The following is a 20,921-nucleotide window of genomic DNA, read 5'->3' as shown; positions in this document are numbered from 1 at the left end:
TAGAAACACCCAAGATGTCCTTTAGTAGGTGAATGGATAAATAAACTTTGCTACATCTAGATAATGAGATATTATTCAGTACTAAAAAGAAACAAACTATCAAGCAATGAAAATACCTGGAGGAGACCTAAATGCATATTACTAAGTGAAAGAAGCCAATCTGAAAAGGCTACATACTATTTGATTCCAGCTGTATGATGTTCCGGAAAAGGCAAAACTATGAAGACAGTAAAATGAGCAGTGGTTTCCCAGGGTTTGTGGGGAGGAAGAGATGAATAGGCAGAGCACAGGTGATTTTTAGGACAGTGAAACTATTCTGCATGATACTACAATGATAGATCCATGTCATTACATATGACAAAAACCATGGAATTTACAACATCAAGCATGAATCCTACTGTAAGCTATGGACTTTGGGTAATAATGATGTGTCAACATAGGTTCATTGATTATAAGGAGCACACCACTGTGATGCAGGATGTACATAATGGGGGAGGTTTGGGGGGTGGGGGTGGACCTTTCACTCCGTTTTGCTGTGAACCTAAAACTGCTCTAAAAATCACAGTGAAATGTAGCATATGACATACACAAATTTCATAGAGACAAAAATATGCAATATTTATTCAGCCGCTGTTCACTACTCAAATATACATTTCCTTTAAGTTCCATCTCAACACTCACCTCTCTAAATTTCTTAATTCTCCCTTCCTATGTAGATCTTCTCCTTCATCTAAAATTCTATATCTATAACCCTCAGAAAGGAAATGTGTCCTCAAAATATCTATTATATTAGGTTTTCACATGTGAATGCCTTAACTCCCCCTTAAAAAGTGCAAGCTGTTCCTTAAGGAATGGGGCCATATTTTTCCACAGCTCTTTGTCTTCTTTAGCACCTTGATGTTTCCTCAATACACAAATAATTGTTTAAAAGACAATGTAACCAAACCATTTGAACTCATCTGTGAGAAGAAACTTCCCTTTGGAAATAACCATGTCAGATCTAAACTAAATCTTTCAATTCCTCACTATGAGCAGTCTAAATAATACAGCATCAGTGTATTTGTTGATAGTTTAATGCTTAATAAATGTTAACATACTCAATTTTAATCCAAGGTTTTTAACCCCACATCTTATTTTCTGTGCCACATTATCAGTGAGATGGATTAAGTTTCTAGGAGAAGCACACAGCTGTTAGGTGCCACAAATATGTTAAGCCACAAGTCTATTTGAAGGTGACATTTCTGAAAAAGGCTCACCACCTCATCTGTGATAAGTCTTAGAGCATTTCACTCATTATAATTAGGTTCAACAGCCAAATAAAACTATTGCATTTAAGCCTGACAACTGAAGGTCATGTTCAAAGTTGGAGGAAGGACATAGCAAAGCAGATGAGATGGAGCTTCTATAAAAATTTTCTCTTACTCTTTAGTGTCTTATCACACATAATCCATGGTTTGGGTCTGGTTATTTGTTTCAGTCTTACAGATGTTAAAACAAAATCAGCCCCAGGCTGGAAGAGTCTCACATTACGGGGGAAAAAATTAGCATTTAGAAAATTTTAAATGTCCACTTCAAAACAAAGCAATCTACAGATTCAATGCAATTGCTATCAAAATTCCAATGGCATTTTTCACATAAAGAGAACAAACAATCCTGAAATTTGTATGGAACCACAAAAAACTCTGATTAGCCAAAACAAACTTGAGAAAGAACAAAGCTGGAGGCATCATGCTCCCTGATTTCAAACTAAATTCAAGGTTGTGGTAATCAAAACAGTGTGATATTGGCATAAAAACAAACACATAAATCAATGGAACATAATAGAGAGTACAAAAATAAACCCACATATATATGGTCAATTAATTTATGACAGAGGAGCCAAGAATATACAATGGGGAAAGGACAGTCTCTTCAGTAAATGGTGTTGGGAAAACTGGACAACCATAGGCAAAAGAATAAAATTGGACCACTGTCTTACACCATACACAAAATTTAACTCAAAATGGATTGAATACTTGAATGTAAGACCTGAAACCATAAAACTCCTAGAAGAAAAAACATAGACAGTAAGTGCCTTGAGAATGGTCTTGGTAATGATATTTTTGGATCTGACTCCAAAAGCAAAGGCAACAAAACAAAAAATAAGCAAGTGGGTCTACATCAAACTAAGAAGCTTCTACACAGCAAAGGAAACCATCTACAAATTGAAAAAGGAAACCTATCAAAAGGGAGAAAAATTTGAAAATCAAGTATCTGATAAAGAGTTATATCCAAAATATAAGGAACTCATCCAATTCAGTAGCAAAAAACAAAAACAAAAAAACCCCACCAAGACCCAAAAACAATCTGATCACAAATGGGCAGAAGATCTGAATAGACTTTTTTCCAAAGAAGACATAAAAATGGTCAACAGGTACTGAAAAGATGGTCAACATCACTCATCATCAGGGAAATGCAAATCAAAACCACAATGAGATAACACCTGTCAGAATGGCTATTATCAAAAAGACAAGAAATAAGAAGTGTTGGCAAGGATGTAGAGAAAAGAGAAGACTTTGTAGGAATGTATACTGATACAGCTACTATGGAAAAGAGTATGGAGGTTCCTTAAAAAACAGGACTACCACATGATCAGCAATTTCACTTCTGGGTATTTACTCGAAGAAAATAAAAATATGTATTTGAAAAGATATATGTACCCCCATGCTTATTACAGCTTTATTTACAATAGCCAAGATATGGAAACAACCTAAGTGTCCACCAATGGATGGATGGATGGATAAAGAAGATGAATAGAATATTATTCAGCTATAAAAAAGAATGAGGTATTGCCATTTGCAACAACAGGGATGGACCTTCAGGGCATTATATTGTACTAAGTGAAACAAGTCAGACAGAGAAAGACAAGTGCCATATGATCTCACTTATCTGTAGAATCTGAAAAACAAAAAAGCTCATAGATACAGAGAACAAATTAGTTGTTAACAGAGGCAAGGGTGGAGGGTGGGCAAATGGGTGAAGAGAGTCAAAAGGTACAAACTTCCAGTATAAAATAAATAAGTCATGGGGACGTAATGTACAGCATTGTGACTATAGTTAATAATACTGTATTGCATATTTAAAAGTTTTTAAAAGAGTAAGTCTTAAAAACTGTAACTATGTATGGTAATGAATGTTAATTAACTTTATTGTGGTGATAATTTTGCATATATACAAATATCAAATCATTATGTTGTATACCTGAAAATAAGATAATATTATATGTCAATCATACATCAATAAAAAATTAAAATAAAAAATAGTTACAACCATCACACTTTATTGAATACTTATAAAGTAGTTTTAAAACATTTGCAGGTGGTAAGTAAGCTTCCCTCTGAAAGCCCAAATCTTCATTATATCAAAGATATTAAAACATACAATTGTCCATAAATCTAATTTTTGAATTTTCTAAGTGATTTTATAATTTTTATTAACATACTTTTTTTTTTCAGGTAAATCCATGTAAAGCTTGTAGGCTGTGAGCAATGAGCCTATACTACTTAATCAATAGTGTCCTGTCTACATCAGATGATTTGCTAACATTGTCCCTTTACAACACACTTCATGGTAGGAATTATTTTCCTTATTTTACAGATGAAGAAACTGAGCTGAAAGAGCCTAAGGAACATTCTCAGGATCATCATATCAGTAAAGAGCAGAGTCAAAATTCAACATGGTCTGGCCAGAGCACTCGATCTTCCACTTCTGCCTTTCAAGGGAATTTGGGTCTTCATAAACCTCCTTAGCTTGTATTGGAATCTAAGCATCTAACCAACATTTATTTCCTATAATTCAGTGGTGAATTAGTCATCTGCCTTTGGGGCTGCCCTGTTGCATACACGAGTACCTGACTTGCAACACAGGGTGTCATAGATTTTCCTAACTATGCTATAAACAACATTTGGGCACACAGAGCTAATTCTCTCACCCTTATCTTCTTCTCTCCAGCATCCAGCCTACATGCCTTGTACAGGTGGAGGCACAATAACATTGTCAAGGAACATACAACTTTTGATAACAGTAAATGCAAAGTGCCTACGGGAAATTCAAGTAGAGCCCTTGGTCTTCTGTGAATATAATTCTATTGAGTTAAAAGTAAAATTGTTATATGAAAAATTATTGTATTTTTGCATCATAAGTTAAACTGTACAAAAACAAATGTAATCCTATCAAAGCTACCAAAACAGATTACTCCTCCTTCTCTTGAGGTTTGGGTGGAGGGAAGCAATCCCAGTAACCTCTAAAGAGAGCTTGTGTTTAGATATAGAGGAATAAGAGAAAGATGATTATTTCGGAGGGAGGAAGTCATTCTCAGGCAGGTGGGAAAATATTAAAGAGACTGTGTCTCTAAAAGACTCTAACATAATGGCATAGGTAATGCCTATTTTTCCTTTAAAGTTTTTATTTTGACATAATTTCAGACTTAAAGTAAAATATTGCAAGAATAGGACAAAAAATTCTATACATCCTTTTATTCTTTACCCAGATTAGCCAAATGTAAACATTTTACTGTATTTATCCTCCTCTCTTTCCTCCACCCTCTCTGTGTACACATATATAAACACACTTTCCCCCTCTGAGTTTGAAATTAAGCATGGCTCTTTGCTCCTTATTATATGAATGTGTATTTCCTAAAAGCAAGAACATCTCTTAGATAACTATAACACAATGAACACAATCAAGAAATTAATATTGATGCAATACCATTATCTAATCGACAAACTTTGTTCATATTTTGGCAATTGTGCCAATTAAATCCTCTACAGGAAAAGAAGGTCCCAGATCATGAGTTGCCTTCAGTTATGTCTTCTTTAACCTGAGATCGTTTCTTAGTACTTCTTGTGTTTTATGACAAAGATATTCTTTGAAGAGTATAGGCCAGACCATCTAGCCTTTTTCTGATGGTTCATGATTCGATTCAGGTTTGCACTTTGGGCAGGAATCAATGATGTTCTGTTTGTCTCAATGCACCGTATCAGGAGGCACTTGATGCCAGTTTGTCTCATAATGGTGAACGTTTAATTTTGACCACGTGTTCAGGTGGTAATTCCCGGGTTTCTATACTATAAAGTTATTATTTTTTCCCTTTGTAACTAGTAAGCATCCCGTGAGGGAGATGTATAGCCATCTTAAAAATATTACTTTAAATCCCAGAAATTATAAATCAAATACTCTTCCACCTCTTTGTTCTCATTAGATAGTACAAACTATCTGTAATCCTGAATTTTTAAGTGGTTAAAAGTCCATTGTAGCTGGAACACTCATGTGTTTTAAATGATATTAAATTAGCATATATCTATCCTATCTAAAATATGAATTTTTCCCGCACATTTTTAAGGGCACAACTGCTCTCATGGTCATAGGTTAATAGCTGCTCAATGAAGGCTAAAACGTTTCTTCTATAATCATTCTTATTTTTCTTGAAACTAGAATCCTATTCATCCAAAACAATTCAGATGGCAACTGATTGTAATTCAATGTAAGGCAAGGTCTGGTCATATATCTAGGAAGTGTTTATTTTGAAAAAGAGCCTATCGGCACTTCTTATCCTTCAGCATTAAACATCTGATTGTCTGCAGAAAAATTCAGTATTGGTGATAGTGCAGAGTAATTGTGACCTTCTCTTGGATAAAGTAGGAAAACATTTGCTTATAGACATGTCTTTACATAGACCCCCTCAGAAATCTTGTTATTTAATAAAGGAATCTTTAAGTTTTGCAAAAATTACCCTGCTTCATGGAGAATGGCTTAGAGTAGGGGAAAGAGTGGAAACAGGGACCACATAGGAGGCTCTTGCAGTCATAGAGATGACAATACCAATTCGAGATATAATTCTGAGAACGAAGCAATAAGAATTGCTGATTATTTAGATATAAGGAGTAAAATACAAAAATATGCCAGGACAATCCTCTGGATTTAATTTGAACAGCTGTGTGGACAGCTTGTCATTTACTGACAGTGTAGACTGAGGAAGTAGGAGGTTTTGCACATGCTGCTTTTGAGATGCCACTGGGGCATCCCAGTGAATATGACCAGGAGGCATTTGGATGTACAAGTGTGGAGCACAGGAAAGAGGTCAGGGTGGAACCACTGTGCTAAGTGCTCCCATGTATTGATATGAATCTGGTACTTTCTTTTTTTCAATTAGCTTTCCACAAATGGAAGCTTTTTTTTAAAAAAATACTCACAACCATCATATTAAACAGATAAAGTGAGCATGAACCAGTTTTATGGTTCAATGAAACACTACTTAGCAATAAGAAACTACTTGAACTTAACATATGAATCTCATCTGAATCTCACACACATTATGAGGAGTGAAAGAAGCCAGAGTCAAAAGGTTACATCCTGTATCATTCCATTTATATGACTTGCTGGAAAGGCAAAACTATGGAGATAAAGAACAGCTCAGTGGTTGCCTAGGGTTAGAGTTGGGGGTTGGATTTGACTACAAAGAGGCAGCATGAGGACATTTTTTTGAAGGTGAGGTTAATTGCTCTGTATTTTGATTGTGGTGGTGGCTACAAAGCTCTATGGATTTGTTAAAACTCAGAGAACCATACAAGTGAAAAGTGAATTTTAATGTGTGCATATTTTTGAGTGTCCAGTAAACGGACGTTAAGCAAAGAAGTGTGTTTTACAAAGATCACTCTGGCTCCAGTGTGAAGACTGGATCAGATGCAACGAACCCCTGAGGCACGAGACTTGGTTGGGGGCTGCTGCATTAATCCAGTAAGATGTGACTATGGCCTGAACTAGGGTAGTAACAAGGGAGATGGAGAGAGTACATGGGTTTGAAAGATACTACATGGTAGAAGCAGCAGGAGGTAAGGAGTAGGAGATATTGCTCGTGTTTTTCACTTGAGCAAGTGGATGGATGGTGAGGTCATTCACCAGGAGAAAACTGGATTCAAAAGGATTTCAGAGGGAGCACAGTAGCTCAGTTCGGTATGTGTTAAGGTTTGTGGTGTAATTGTAAGTTTCAAGGCAGATATTTACATGGTGTCATAGCTAAAGCAAAATATTTGTATCCTATCCAAGTAATGGTACTGAAGGGTGACATAATGCACTATATTTATAAATTGACATTTCCAGGAACCCAAAGCAGTACATAAAAAATGCAAAGTGTGTTCTTTTCAATTCACTGAATTCTTCCTCCTGGAGACATTTCCAGTTGGGGAACTGGGGCCTTTGTATATTAATTTGTTGTCCACACCCATGCTCAAAACTGACAACTAGAGCTTGAATAACAAGGGCAAGTACTTAGCTCCCTACAGTAGCTTGAATCCCTCTTTAGCTCATGCTAGTTATCAACTCCATTGACAGCAGGCTCTTTTTGCCTAAAGAAAAATTAAAAAGCCGAGTAAGACATGTTTTTAGAAGTCCTTGAAAGCCTCTCTCCAATAATGTGGGCTAAGGTAACCTTTAATTTTACAGCTCAAGGACAACGAGGAAAAACATATCTGCCTATGTTACATAATATTTCTCAGTAGGCTTAATTATCTTTATGGTATTTAAGTGACTGGTTGGATATTGTTCTCATTAGTGCTGGAAGAGTTGATATGGAGCCTACCCTGAAGAGCTAGAAATAGTCATTTTCCTTACTATCCGCTTCAACAAAGCAAAAAATAAGCCAATAAAGCATAGGGGTCCTCAAAGCCACAGATGACAATACTTGCTCCTTTGAGTTCTTTTAGTTGTTTCAGTTGTATAGATCTGATCTTCAAGAACGTCATGTTCCTTTTTAAAAAATTAGTAACTGTGGTGATATACACATAAAATTTAACATTTTAACTATTTTGAAGTGTACAGTTCAATGGCTTTAAGTACATTCACATTGCTGTGCAACTATCACTGCCATCTTGTCTCTAGGATTCTTTTCATCTAGCAAACTGTAACTGTACACCAGAAATAATAACTCTCTATTCCTCTCTCTCAACCCTACCAACCACCATTCTACTTTCTGTTGCTATAAATTTGATTACTCTAGGTGACTCATATAAATGGAATCGTACAGTATTGGTCCTTTTGTGATTGGTTTATTTCACTTAGCATAACATCTTCAAGGTTCTTCCACATTGTAGCTTATGTCAGAATTTCCTTCCTTTTTAAGGCTGAATAGCATTCCATTGTATGCAGTATTTTGTCTATCACTTCATATGTTGATGGACACTTGGTTGCTTATACCTTTTGGATACTGTGAATAATGTTGCTATGAACATTCTTGTACAGATATCTCTTCAAGTCTCTGTTTTTAGCTCTTTGAGGTATATAACCAGAAGTGGAATTTTTAGATCATGAACGTCACGTGCCTTAAGAAGCATGTATCTACTACTTCTGCTGAATTCTTTCTGTCCTTGACACGGTGCTGGACACACATTCAGAATTCAAAAAGTACCAGTTGGTTGTGATGTATAATAATGAACCTTAAAATATTCTTGGGTTTGCATTGAGTCAATATTTAAGTACCTCCTTCCTTAACTTACAGTCTGCTCCGTTCTTCACCCCAGCCCACACACAAACCATTTTCTTTACTTTTGTGTCTCTTTCTCTCCCTAGTCAGGTTCCTAAAGGAAGGGAGGAGTCTGCTATAAATATAAGGGAATGAATTAAATTCCTTAGGACAGGTGTTTTCAGTATGTCTGGGGGACCGAGCTAAATCTAAGTGGGATTCAGAGTCGGCTGTGAGAACTTGGTGATTTTTCTGACCCCTCTGGAGAGTTGTCCTTTGTGGAGGAGTAGGAGAAGGGGAACAGGGCCCAGAGGAGAAGATTTTGTGTGCATACAGGCTTATGGCAGAAGTGCAGTGATGGAGAGTACAGGATGACATCGGTTGCCTAGCCCAGACCCCAGGACCAGGTCTGATTCCTGGGAAGAAGAAAATGTACAGTTGTACAGTAAATTCATTATGTATTATATCCTTGAATGACAATGTGTTATAGGACCCAAGTAGAGCAACTCTGTAGCCAAGGTAACCACTTGAATATAATCAATTATAAACTAGTAAAATTTTTTTTAAAAGAGCACTTTATACTGTAAAAAGAATTACATTTAAGGCTATTATGTTGGGAGAAGGAGAGGCCATCAGTAAACATGACTTTGAGGTATACAGTCTGGGTAGTGTGTTGAGCAATGGAAAATTGAACCATTTCAGAATTTAAGAGGAGAAAGTAGGTAAAAGGAAAAAGATAGCTGATTTAGATTAGGAATATCAGGCTATTAAATGTGAAGCCATGGTTTGTATTATATCGCTATAAAAGCATATAAGAACTGATCAATATTCTATCTATAATAAACCTCTTTGTAGTACAATATGATTAAGTTTTTAAGATTTTATTATTTAGTAAATAGTTACAAACCTTTCAATGTTTTAGTAGGCTTTCCTTTCCAGCCATTTAATTATCTTTGTGGCTCTCCACCAAGTTTTCTGTTTCTCTTACATTTTGGTTCATAAAATTGAATATGATACAACTCCCAAGGCTGACAAATTTTGATATTTTGACTTTTGAGTTTTTCTCAGTTCCCTGGATACACTCAAGCTGCCAAGCAGCTTTCTACAGTCCTGTAGAAAAGGACTGTAGGCTCTGTACTTCAAATCATAGACATTACCCCATTCTTTTGTACCACCATCCTTATGTATTGGCTTTCATCCTAAAGGTTTTTCTCCAACAGTAGCAAGAGGGCTGCCACAGTCCAAGCATCATACCTTCACATGACAGTATCCCAAGAAGGAAAAAAGGGAACAAGTACCTTTCACCAGTTTTATCAAAGAAAAAGAAATTCTTCAAGACGATATCCAGATAACTTTTCATTGACTAAAAATGAATCATGTGGCCACTCCTAGGTTCAGAAGAGGGTGTGGAAATGAATATCTGACAAAAATGAATGGGATTTCCAAGACTAACATAACCAATCCATAACTCATGCCTTTGATCTAAACATATGGCTTCTCCAAAACAAGTCAGGGAACTCATCGAGAAAAGTCAAGAATAGCTTTTAAATAGGCAACCAACAGTTTATAATACGTTCCCCCTTTAAGAAGGGGAAATATAATACAGAGATGAAGGGTTTTCTTAATTTAGAAATCTGGTAGATAATCGAAAATACTGGATGATGAGCAAGTTAGGATGGGGAAGAGCGGTAATTTCCATTTGGGGGCATACAAATTTTGAAATGCTTGTGATGCACTGAAGTGGATGTATCCAAGTAGATGTGGGGAAATGTGGACCTAGATCTTAGGAGAAAATTGGGTGCTGCAGAGAGATGCGAGAAGCCATCTGTGTATTTGATGGCAGTTGAAGCCATGGATTTGAATGTGACCTTCTAGGGAAAGTACAGAAAGAGAGAAAAGAAGAGGAATTAGTGTAAAATGCCGATATTTAAAGGACGGGAAGAGAAATTTAGACCCTGAAAGCAGCTCAGAAAGCTAAGAGAGAGAGATACGAAGAAAACCAGGCCAGGGTCACGTCATGAAACTTCAGAAAAAGTTTCGAGAAAGAACTGACAAATAGCATCAAATTCTGTGGAAAAGTCAAATAAAATGAAGGTGGAAAATATCAGTGATACAACTTAGACAGTTAGGACCTTATTATTTGGCAGAAGTATTTTCAATAAAATCATTTAAAAGAAGCCAAATTAAGAGAGGGTTAAGATGGTAGAGTGGGAGCACAGGGAGCTCACCTCACCCTAGAAACACATCAAAAATATACCTACATATGGAACAATTCTCACAGGAAACAAACTGGAAACCGGCAGAAGATCTCTCATAAAACCAAAAATAATCTCCATGTAACCAAGTAGGATGGAAAATAAAAGGCATCAGAACAGGACCAGTGCCCCTGGAAGGGATGTGTGAAGGAGGGAAAGTCCACAGAGGCAGGCCCTTACTCTAGGGAGCCCCTAGAGTGCATACTCTGGATACCACAACACCTACTATCAAGGGGATAATGGACAGGACGCTCTGAGGAAAAATGTGGCTGGCATCTGTACCAAAAACAATCCTCACACCAAACATGTTAGACTCACACAGTCTATACAGGAAAGCTCCCATATAAAAACACCCCTTCAAGACCACAGGAGATAACTCTCCTAAATTCATAGAGACAGAGAAATTTAAGTAAAATGAAAAAGTAGAGGAATGACTCCCAATTAAAAGAACAAGAGAAATCCCCTGGAAGAACAAATAATGAAACAGATTCACCAGTCTACTAGACTCTGAGTTCAAAAAGGAGGTAATAAAAATGCCAAAGGAATTAGGAAAAATTATTGATAGCAATGCAGATCACTGTAACAAGGAACTAGAAACTATAAAAAAAGAACTACTCAAAATTAGATAACTCAATTGCCCAGATAAAAACCAATCTAGAAGTAATGAATAGCAGACTAAATAATGCAGAAGAATGAATAAGTGATCTGGAAGATAGAATAATGGAAATCACCCAATCAGAACAGCAGACAGAAAGACAAATGAAAGAAAAATGAAAGCAACATACAAGATCCAAGGAGATTTGTTCAAGATGGCTGAGTAGAAGGACGCGCACTCATTCCCTCCTGCGAGAACACCAGAATCACAATTAACTGCTGAACAATCATCGACAGGAAGACACTGGAACTCACCACACATCCAGAAGATACCCCACATCCAAAGACAAAGGAGAAGCCTCAATGAGATGGTAGGAGGACCGCAATCACAATAAAATCAAACCCCATAACTGCCGGGGGGGTTGAATCACAAACTGGAGAACAATTATATCACAGAAGTCCACCCACTGGAGTGAAGGTTCTAAGCCCCACGTCAGGCTTCACAACCTGTGGGTCTGACAACAGGAAGAGGAATTCCAAGAGAATCAGACTTTGAAGGCTAGCAGGATTTGACTGCAGGACTTTGACAGGACTGAGGGAAACAGAGACTCCACTCTTGAAGGGCACACACAAGGTACTGTGCACATGAGGACCCAGGGGTAAGAAGCAGTGACCCCATAGGAGACTGAATCAGACCTACCTGCTAGTGTTGGAGGGCCTCCTGCAGAGGACAGGGGCAGCTGGGACTCACCAAGGGACAAGGACACTGGCAGCAGAAGTTCTGGGAAGTACTCCTTGGCCTGAGCCCTCCAGGAGTCCGCCATTAGCCCCACAAAAGACCCTGCATTCTCCAGTGCTGGGTTGCCTCAGGCCAAAAAACCAACAGGAAAGGAACGCAGCCCCACCCATCAGCAGACAAGTGGACTAAAGTTTTACTGAGCTCTGCCCAACAGAGCAACATCCAGCTCTACCCAACACCAGTCCCTCCCATTAGGAAGCATGCATAAGCCTCTTAGATAGCCTCATCCACCAGAGAGCAGACAGCAGAAGCAAGAAGAACTACAGTCCTGCAGCCTGTGGAACGAAAACCACATTCACAGAAAGATAGACAAAATTAAAAGGCAGAGGACCATGTACCAGATGAAGCAACAAGATAAAACCCCAGAAAAACAACTAAATGAAGTGACATAGGCAACCTTCCAGAAAAAGACTCCAGAATAATGACAGTGAAGATGATCCAGGACCTCAGAAAAAGAATGGAGGCAAAGATCGAGAACATGAAAGAAATGTTTAACAAAGACCTAGGAGGATTAAAGAACAAACAACTAGAAGAATTAAAGAACAAACAGAGATGAACAATACAATATCTGAAATGAAAAATACACTAGAAGGAATCAAGAGCAGAATAACTGAGGCAGAAGAACACATAAGTGACCTGGAAGACAGAATGGTGGAATTCACTGCTGCGGAACAGAATAAAGAAAAAAGAATGAAAAGAAATGAAGACAGCCTAAGAGACCTCTGGGACAACATTAAACTCACCAACATTTGCATTATAGGGGCCGCAGAAGGAGATGAGAGATAGAAACGACCCAAGAAAATATTTGAAGAGATTATAGTCAAAAATTTCCCTAGCATGGGAAAGGAAATTGCCACCTAAGTCCAGGAACCACAGAGTTCCAGGCAGGATAAACCCAAGGAAAAACACACCGAGACACATAGTAATCAAATTGACAAAAATTAAAGACAAAGAAAAATAATTAAAAGTAACAAGGGAAAAATGACAAATAACCTTATAGGAGTTCCCCTGTATGTTAACAGCCGTTTTCTCAGCAGAAACTCTACAAGCCAGAAGGGAGTGGCATGATATGTTCAAAGTGATGAAAAGGAAGAAGCTACAATCAAGATTACTGTACCTGGAAAGGATCTCATTCAGGTTCACTGGAAAAATCAAAACCTTTGCCCACAAACAAAAGCTAAGAGAATTCAGCACCACCAAACCAGCTATATAACAAATGCTAAAGGAACTTCTCTAAGTGGGAAACACAAGAGAAGAAAAGGACCTACAGAAACAAACCCAAAACAATTCAGAAAATAGTAAAAGGAACATATATATTGATAATTACCTTAAATGTGAATGGATTAAATGCTCCAATCAAAAGACACAGGGTTGCTGAATGGATACAAAAACAAGACCCATATATATGCTGTCTACAAGAGACCCACTTCAGAGCTAGGGACACATACAGACTGAAAGTGAGGGGATGGAAAGAGATATTCCATGCAAATGGAAATCAAAAGAAAGCTGGAGTAGCAGTACTTATATCAGATACAATAGGCTTCAAAATAAAGAATGAGGCAAGGAAGGACACTACATAATGATGAAGGGATCAATCCAAGAGGAAGATATAACTATTATAAATATATATGCACCCAATATAGGAGCACTGCAATACATAAGGCAAATGCTAACAGCTATAAAAGAGGAAATCAACAGTAACACAATAATAGTGGAGACTTTAACACCTCACTTACACCAATGGACAGATCATCCAGACAGAAAATTAATAAGGAAACACAAGCTTTAAATGACTCAATAGACCAGTGAGATTTAACTGATATTTATAGGACATGCCATCCAAAAACAGCAGATTACACTTTCTTCTCAAGTGCACACAGAACATTCTCCAGGAGAGATCACATCTTGGGTCACAATTCAAGCCTTGGTAAATTTAAGTAAACTGAAATCATATCAATTATATTTTCCAATAACAACACTATGAGATTAGAAATAAATTACAGGGAAAAAAAACCCATAAAAAATACAAACACATGGAGGCTAAACAATACACTACTGAATAACCAAGAGATCACTGAAGAAATCAAAGAGGAAATCAAAAAACAAATGACAACAAAAACACATGACAAATGACAACAAAAATGAGACAAATGACAACAAAAACACGACGACCTAAAATGAATGACAACAAAAACACGATGACCCAAAACCTATGGGATGCAGCAAAAGCAGTTCTAGGAGGGAAATTTATAGCAATACAATCCTACCTCAAGAAACAAGAAAAATCACAAATAAACAATCTAACCTTACACCTAAAGGAAGTAGAGAAAGAAGAACAAACAAAACCCAAAGTTAGTGGAAGGAAAGAAATCATAAAGATCAGAGCAGAAATAAATGAACTAGAAACAAAGAAAACAATGGCAAAGATCAATAAAACTAAAAGCTGGTTCTTTGAGAAGATAAACAAAATTGATAAACCACTAGCCAGACTCATCAGGAAAAAGAGGGAGAGGACTCAAATCAATAAAATTAGAAATGAAAAAGGGGAAGTTACAATGGACACCGCAGAAATACAGTATATCCTAAGAGACTACTACAAGCAACTCTATGCCAATAAAATGGACAACCTGGAAGAAACGGACAAATTCTTAGAAAGGTATAACCTTCCAAGACTGAACCAGGAAGAAATAGAAAATATGAACGGACCAATCACAAGTAATGAAATTGAAACTATGATTAAAAATCTTCCAACAAACAAAAGTCCAGGACCAGATGGCTTCACAGGTGAATTCTATCAATCATTTAGAGAAGAGCTAACACCTATCCTTCTCAAATTCTTCCAAAAATTGCAGAGGAAAGAACACTCCCAAACTCATTCTACTAGGCCACAATCACCCTGATACCAAAAACAGACAAAGATACAGCAACAAAAACAAAATTACAGACCAATATCACTGGTGAATATAGATGCAAAAATCCTCAACAAAATACAAGCAAAGAGAATCCAACAACACATTAAAAGGATCATACACCATGATCAAATGAGATTTATCCCAGGGATGCAAGGATTCTTCAATATACACAAATCAATCAATGTGATACACCATATTAACAAATTGAAGAATAAAAACCATATGATCATCTCAATAGATGCACAAAAAGCTTTTGACAAAATTCAACGTCCATTTATGATAAAAACTCTCCAGAAAGTGGGCATAGAGGGAACCTACCTCAACATAATAAAGGCCATATACAACAAACCAACAGCAAGCATCATTCTCAATGGTGAAAAACTGAAAGCATTTCCTCTAAGATCAGGAACAAGACAAGGATGTCACCTCTCACCACTATTAGTCAACATACTTTTGGAAGTCCTAGCCCTGGCATTCAGAGAAGAAAATGAAATAAAAGGAATACAAATTGGAAAAGAAGTAAAACTGTCACTGTTTGCAGATGACATGATACTATACATAGATAATCCCAAAGATGCTATCAGAAAACTACTAGAGCTAACCAATGAATTTGGTAAAGTTGCAGGGTACAAAATTGATGCACAGAAATCTCTTGCATTCCTATACACTAAGAATGAAAGGTCATAAAAGAGAAATTAAGGAAACAATCCCATTCACCATTGCAACAAAAAGAATAAAACACCTAGGAATAAATCTACCTAAGGAGGTAAAAGACCTGTACTCAGAAAACTATAAGACACTGATGAAATTAATCAAAGATGACACAAACAGGTGGAGAGATATACTATGTTCTTGGATTGGAAGAATCAATATTGTGAAAATGCCTATACTACTCAAAGCAATCTACAGATTCAATGCAATCCCCATCAAATTACCAATGGTATTTTTTACAGAACTAGAACAAATAATCTTAAAATTTGTATGGAAACACAAAAGACCCCGAATAGCCAAAAGAATCCTGAGGGAATAAAACAGAGCTGGAGGAATCAGACTCCCTGACTTCAGACTATACTACAAAGCTACAGTAATCAAGACAATATAGTACTGGCACAAAAACAGAAATACAGATCAATGGAAGAGGATAGAAAACCCAGAGATCAACCCACACACCTATGGTCAACTAATCTATGACAAAGGAGGCAAGGATATACAATGGAGCAAAGACAGTCTCTTCAATAAGTGGTGCTGGGAAAACTGGACAGCTACATGTAAAAGTATGAAATTAGAAATCTCCTTAACACCATACGCAAAAATAAACTCAAAATGGATTAAAGACCTACATGTAAGGCCAGATAGTATAAAACTCTTAGAGGAAAACACAGAAAGAACACTCTTTGACAGAAGTCACAGCAAGATCTTTTTTGACTCACCTCCTAGGGTAATAGGAGTAAAAACAAAAATAAACAAATGTGACCTATTGAAACTTAAAAGCTTTTGCACAGCAAAGTAAACCATAAACATGACAAAAAGACAACCCTCAGAATGGGAGAAAATATTTGCAAATGATTCAACAGACTAAGGATTAATCTCCAAAATATATTAACAGCTCATGCAGCTCAATATTAAAAAAACAAACAACCCAATCCAAAAATGGGCAGAAGACCTGAATAGACATCTCTCCAAAGAAGACATACAGATGGTGAAGAGGCTCATGAAAAACTGCTCAACGTCACTAATTATTAGAGAAATGCAAATCAAAACTACAATGAGGTATCACTTTTTACCAGTTAGAATGGGCATCATCAAAAAATTTACAAACAACAAATGCTGGAGAGGGTGTGGAGGAAAGGGAACCCTCTGGCACTGCTGAGAATGTAAAATTGATACAGCCACTATGGAGAACAGTATGGAGGTTCCTTAAAAAATTCAAATAGCTGGGCTTCCCTGGTGGCGCAGTGGTTGAGAGTCTGCCTGCCAATGCAGGGGACACGGGTTCATGCCCCAGTCCGGGAGGATCCCACATGCTGCGGAGCAACTAGGCCCGTGAGCCATGGCCGCTGACCCTGCATGTCCGGAGCCTGTGCTCTGCAACGGGAGAGGCCACAACAGTGAGAGGCCCACGTGCCGCAAAAAACAAACAAACAAACAAAAAAATTCAAATAGCTTTCTGCCCATAGACACCACCGAGTAAGCATCGTTGACGTCTCCCCCCTCCACTGTCGTCATGTCTAAGTCAGAGTCTCCCAAAGGGCCCAAACAGCTGCGGAAGCTCTTCATCGGAGGTTTGAGCTTTGAAACAACCGATGGGAGCCTGAGGAGCCATTGTGAGCAGTGGGGAGCACGCACAGACTGTGTGGTAATGAGGGATCCAAGCACCAGGCGCTCCAGAGGCTTCCGGGTTGTCATGTATGCTACTGTGGAGGAGGTGGGTGCGGCCATGAAGGCAAGGCCACACAAGGTGGATGGAAGAGTTGGGGAACCAAAGAAGGCCGTCTCAAGAGAAGATTCTCAAAGACCTGGTGCCCACTTAACTGTGAAAAAGATTTTTGTTGGTGGCATTAAAGAAGACACTGAAGAACATCACCTAAGAGATTATTTTGAACAGTATGGGAAAATTGAAGTGACTGAAATTATGATCGACCAAGGCAGTGGCAAAAAAAGAGGCTTTGCTTTCGTAACCTTTGATGACCATGACTCCATAGACAAGACTGTCATTCAGAAATACCACACTGTGAATGGCCACAATTGTGAAGTAAGGAAAGCCCTATCTCAGCAAGAGATGGCTAGTGCTTCATCCAGCCAAAGAGGTCAAAGTGGTTCTGGAAGCTTTGGTGGTCGTCGTGGAGGTGTTTTTGGTGGGAATGACAACTTTGGTGGTGGAGGAAACTTCAGTGGTTGAGGTGGCTTTGGTGGCAGCCGCAGTGGTGGTGGCTATGGTGGCAGTGGGGATGGCTATAATGGATTCGGTAATGATGGGAGCAATTTTGGAGGTGGTGGAAGCTACAATGATTTTGGCAATTACAACAATCAATTTTCAAATTTTGGACCCATGAAAGGAGGAAACTTTGGAGTCAGAAGTTCTGGCCCCTATGGTGGTGGAAGCCAATACTTTGCCAAACCACGAAACCAAGGTAGCTATGGTGGTTCCAGCAGCAGCAGTAGCTATGGCAGTGGCAGGAGGTTGTAATTACTGCCAGGAAACAAAGCTTAGCAGGAGAGGAGAGCCAGGGAAGTGACAGGGAAGCTACAGGGTACAAGAGATTTGTGAACTCAGCCAAGCACCATGGTGGCAGTGCCTAGCTTCTACAAAGAAGACATGTTTTAGACAGTACTCATGTGTATGGGCAAAAGAACTTGAGGACTGTACTTGTGACTAATTGTATAACAGATTATCTTAGTTTCTGTTTTGTGGAAAGTGTAAAGCATTCCAACAAAGGGTTCTAATGTCGATTTTTTTTTTTGTACCCATGCTGTTGACTGCTAAGTGTAATAGTCTGATCATGACGCTGAATAAATGTGTCTTTTTATTAAATGTGCTGTGTAATGTTAGTCTACTCTGAAGCCATTCTGGTAAACTACCCCAACAGTGTGAAGTTAGAATTCCTTCAGGGTGATGCCAGATTCCATTCAAAATTTACTTACAGCCTGCTTTGGTGGAGAAGCTATTGTCTTCAGAAACTTCGGTGTAGCTGAACTGACAGTTACTGTGTTGTGACCTGGAGTTCACTGTGAAAAGGGTCACCCAAGCAAAGTCATGGAGTTTTTTGGTTATTAATATGATTGTTGGCACATATCCTATGCAATATATCTAAATTGAATTATGGTACCAGATAAAGTTATAGGTGGGAATGAAGCTTGTGTATCATCTATTATCATATGTAATCAAATTATTTAATACCCTCTTCTTTGGAATGACAACTGTATGGATTTGGGACTGGCAGAGCTTTGGACCTTCCCTACCCACTACCCCTGATAATGTTGAATGCTTCTATCACAATTCAAGTTCAAAACTCTGCCAGAGGGCTTCTCTGGTGGCGCAGTGGTTGAGAGTCCGCCTGCCGATGCAGGGGACACGGGTTCGTGCCCCAGTCCAGGAAGATCCCACATGCCGCGGAGCAGCTGGGCCCGTGAGCCATGGCCGCTGAGCCTGCGCGTCCGGAGCCTGTGCTCCGCAACGGGAGAGGCCACAACAGTGAGAGGCCCACGTACCACAAAAACAAACAAACAAAAAACAACTCTGCCAGAGAATAGAAACCAGATGCTGGTTAATGCCACCCCATAAATCCACAAATTAGAAGTTTTCAGGAGACATTTTTAAACTGACCAGTACCAGTAAGGATTTTACTCTTAACACAAAAACAGGCTTACATTAAAGGAAAACTGTGGTTTCTCTTCTGGTTGGGTGGGTCTTTATATAGGTTTATGGAATGACACACTAGTAATTATCTATATGGAGATAAAAATTTGCTGATATGGTAAGGAACCATATTATCTACTTTAATTTATGCTAACTGCAGTTTTCCTTTAAATATGGCACAAGATGACACAACCATTCTAAAATGTTGTTTGTATAGAAAATGATTTCTAAAACTTTATAACAGTTTACTTAATATCCAATCACTGTTATTTGTACATAGCTTCCTTTGAGCCCTCCCTTTGGTGCCCTCAGTTTCAGTGCCATTGTACTTAGTAGGATAGAGATTTGTTTATCACTAGGGAAAAAAGATTAAAATAGAATTACCATATGACCCAGCAATCCCACTACTGGGCATATACCCGGAGAAAACCATAATTCAAAAAGAGTCATGTACCACAATGTTCACTGCAGCTCTATTTACAATAGCCAGGACATGGAAGCAACCTAAGTGTCCATCAACAGATGAATGGATAAAGAAGATGTGGCACATATATACAATGGAATATTACTCAGTCATAAAAAGGAATGAAATTGGGTCATTTGTAGAGATGTGGATGGACTTAGAGACTGTCATACAGAGTGAATTGAGTCAGAAAGAGAAAAACAAATATTGTATATTAACGCATATATGTGGAATCTAGAAAAATAGTACAGATGAACTGGTTTGCAAGGCAAAAATAGAGACACAGATGTAGAGAACAATGTATGGACACCAAGGAGGGAAAGCAGGTTGGGGTGGTGGTGGTGGTGGTGGTGGTGGTGGTGGTGGTGGTGGTGGGATAAATAGGGAGATTAGGATTGACATATACACGCTAATATGTATAAACTAGGTAACTAATAAGATCTCCTGTATAAAAACAGAGAAATAAAATTAAATTTGAATAAATACAAGATCTATGGGATAATACAAAGCATGCCAAGTTACACATAATAGGGGCTCCAGAGGAAGAAGGAGAGAGAGAAGGGAATCAAAAATGTATTTAAGGGACTCCCCTGGGGGTGCAGTGGTTAAGAATCCACCTGCCAATGCAGGGGACACAGGTTTGAGCCCTGGTCCGGGAAGATCCCACATGCCGCGGAGCAACTAAGCCTGTGCGCCACAACTACTGAGCCTGCATGCCACAACTACTGAAGCCCGTGCACCTAGAGCCTGTGCTCTATAACAAGAGAACCCACCACAATGAAATGCCCATGCACTGCAACGAAGAGTAGCCCCCACTCTCCGCAACTAGAGAAAGCCCGCACAGCAACGAAGACCCAACGCAGCCAATAAATTCGTTAATTAATTAAAAAAATACTTAACTTAAAAAAATGTATTTAAGAAATTATGGCTGAAAAATTTCCAAACCTAAAGATGGAAACAGATATTTAGGTGCAGGAAGCACAGAGCATCCCAAACAAGATGACCCCAATTAGACCCACACCAAGATATATTATAATTAAAATAGCA

General features: G+C 38.2%; 1 pseudogene; it reads left to right on the top strand.

The window, feature by feature from the left end:
• Positions 1-17,278: 17,278 nt before the first annotated feature.
• On the top strand, positions 17,279-18,241 carry LOC136136017 (heterogeneous nuclear ribonucleoprotein A1-like; annotated as a pseudogene).
• The last annotated feature ends 2,680 nt before the right edge of the window (positions 18,242-20,921 follow it).

This window comes from Phocoena phocoena, chromosome 16, assembly GCF_963924675.1.
Source record: "Phocoena phocoena chromosome 16, mPhoPho1.1, whole genome shotgun sequence".
Taxonomy (NCBI): Eukaryota; Metazoa; Chordata; class Mammalia; order Artiodactyla; family Phocoenidae; genus Phocoena; species Phocoena phocoena.
Note: the sequence above shows the minus strand (reverse complement) of the source record. Positions and strands in the feature narration are given on the sequence as shown.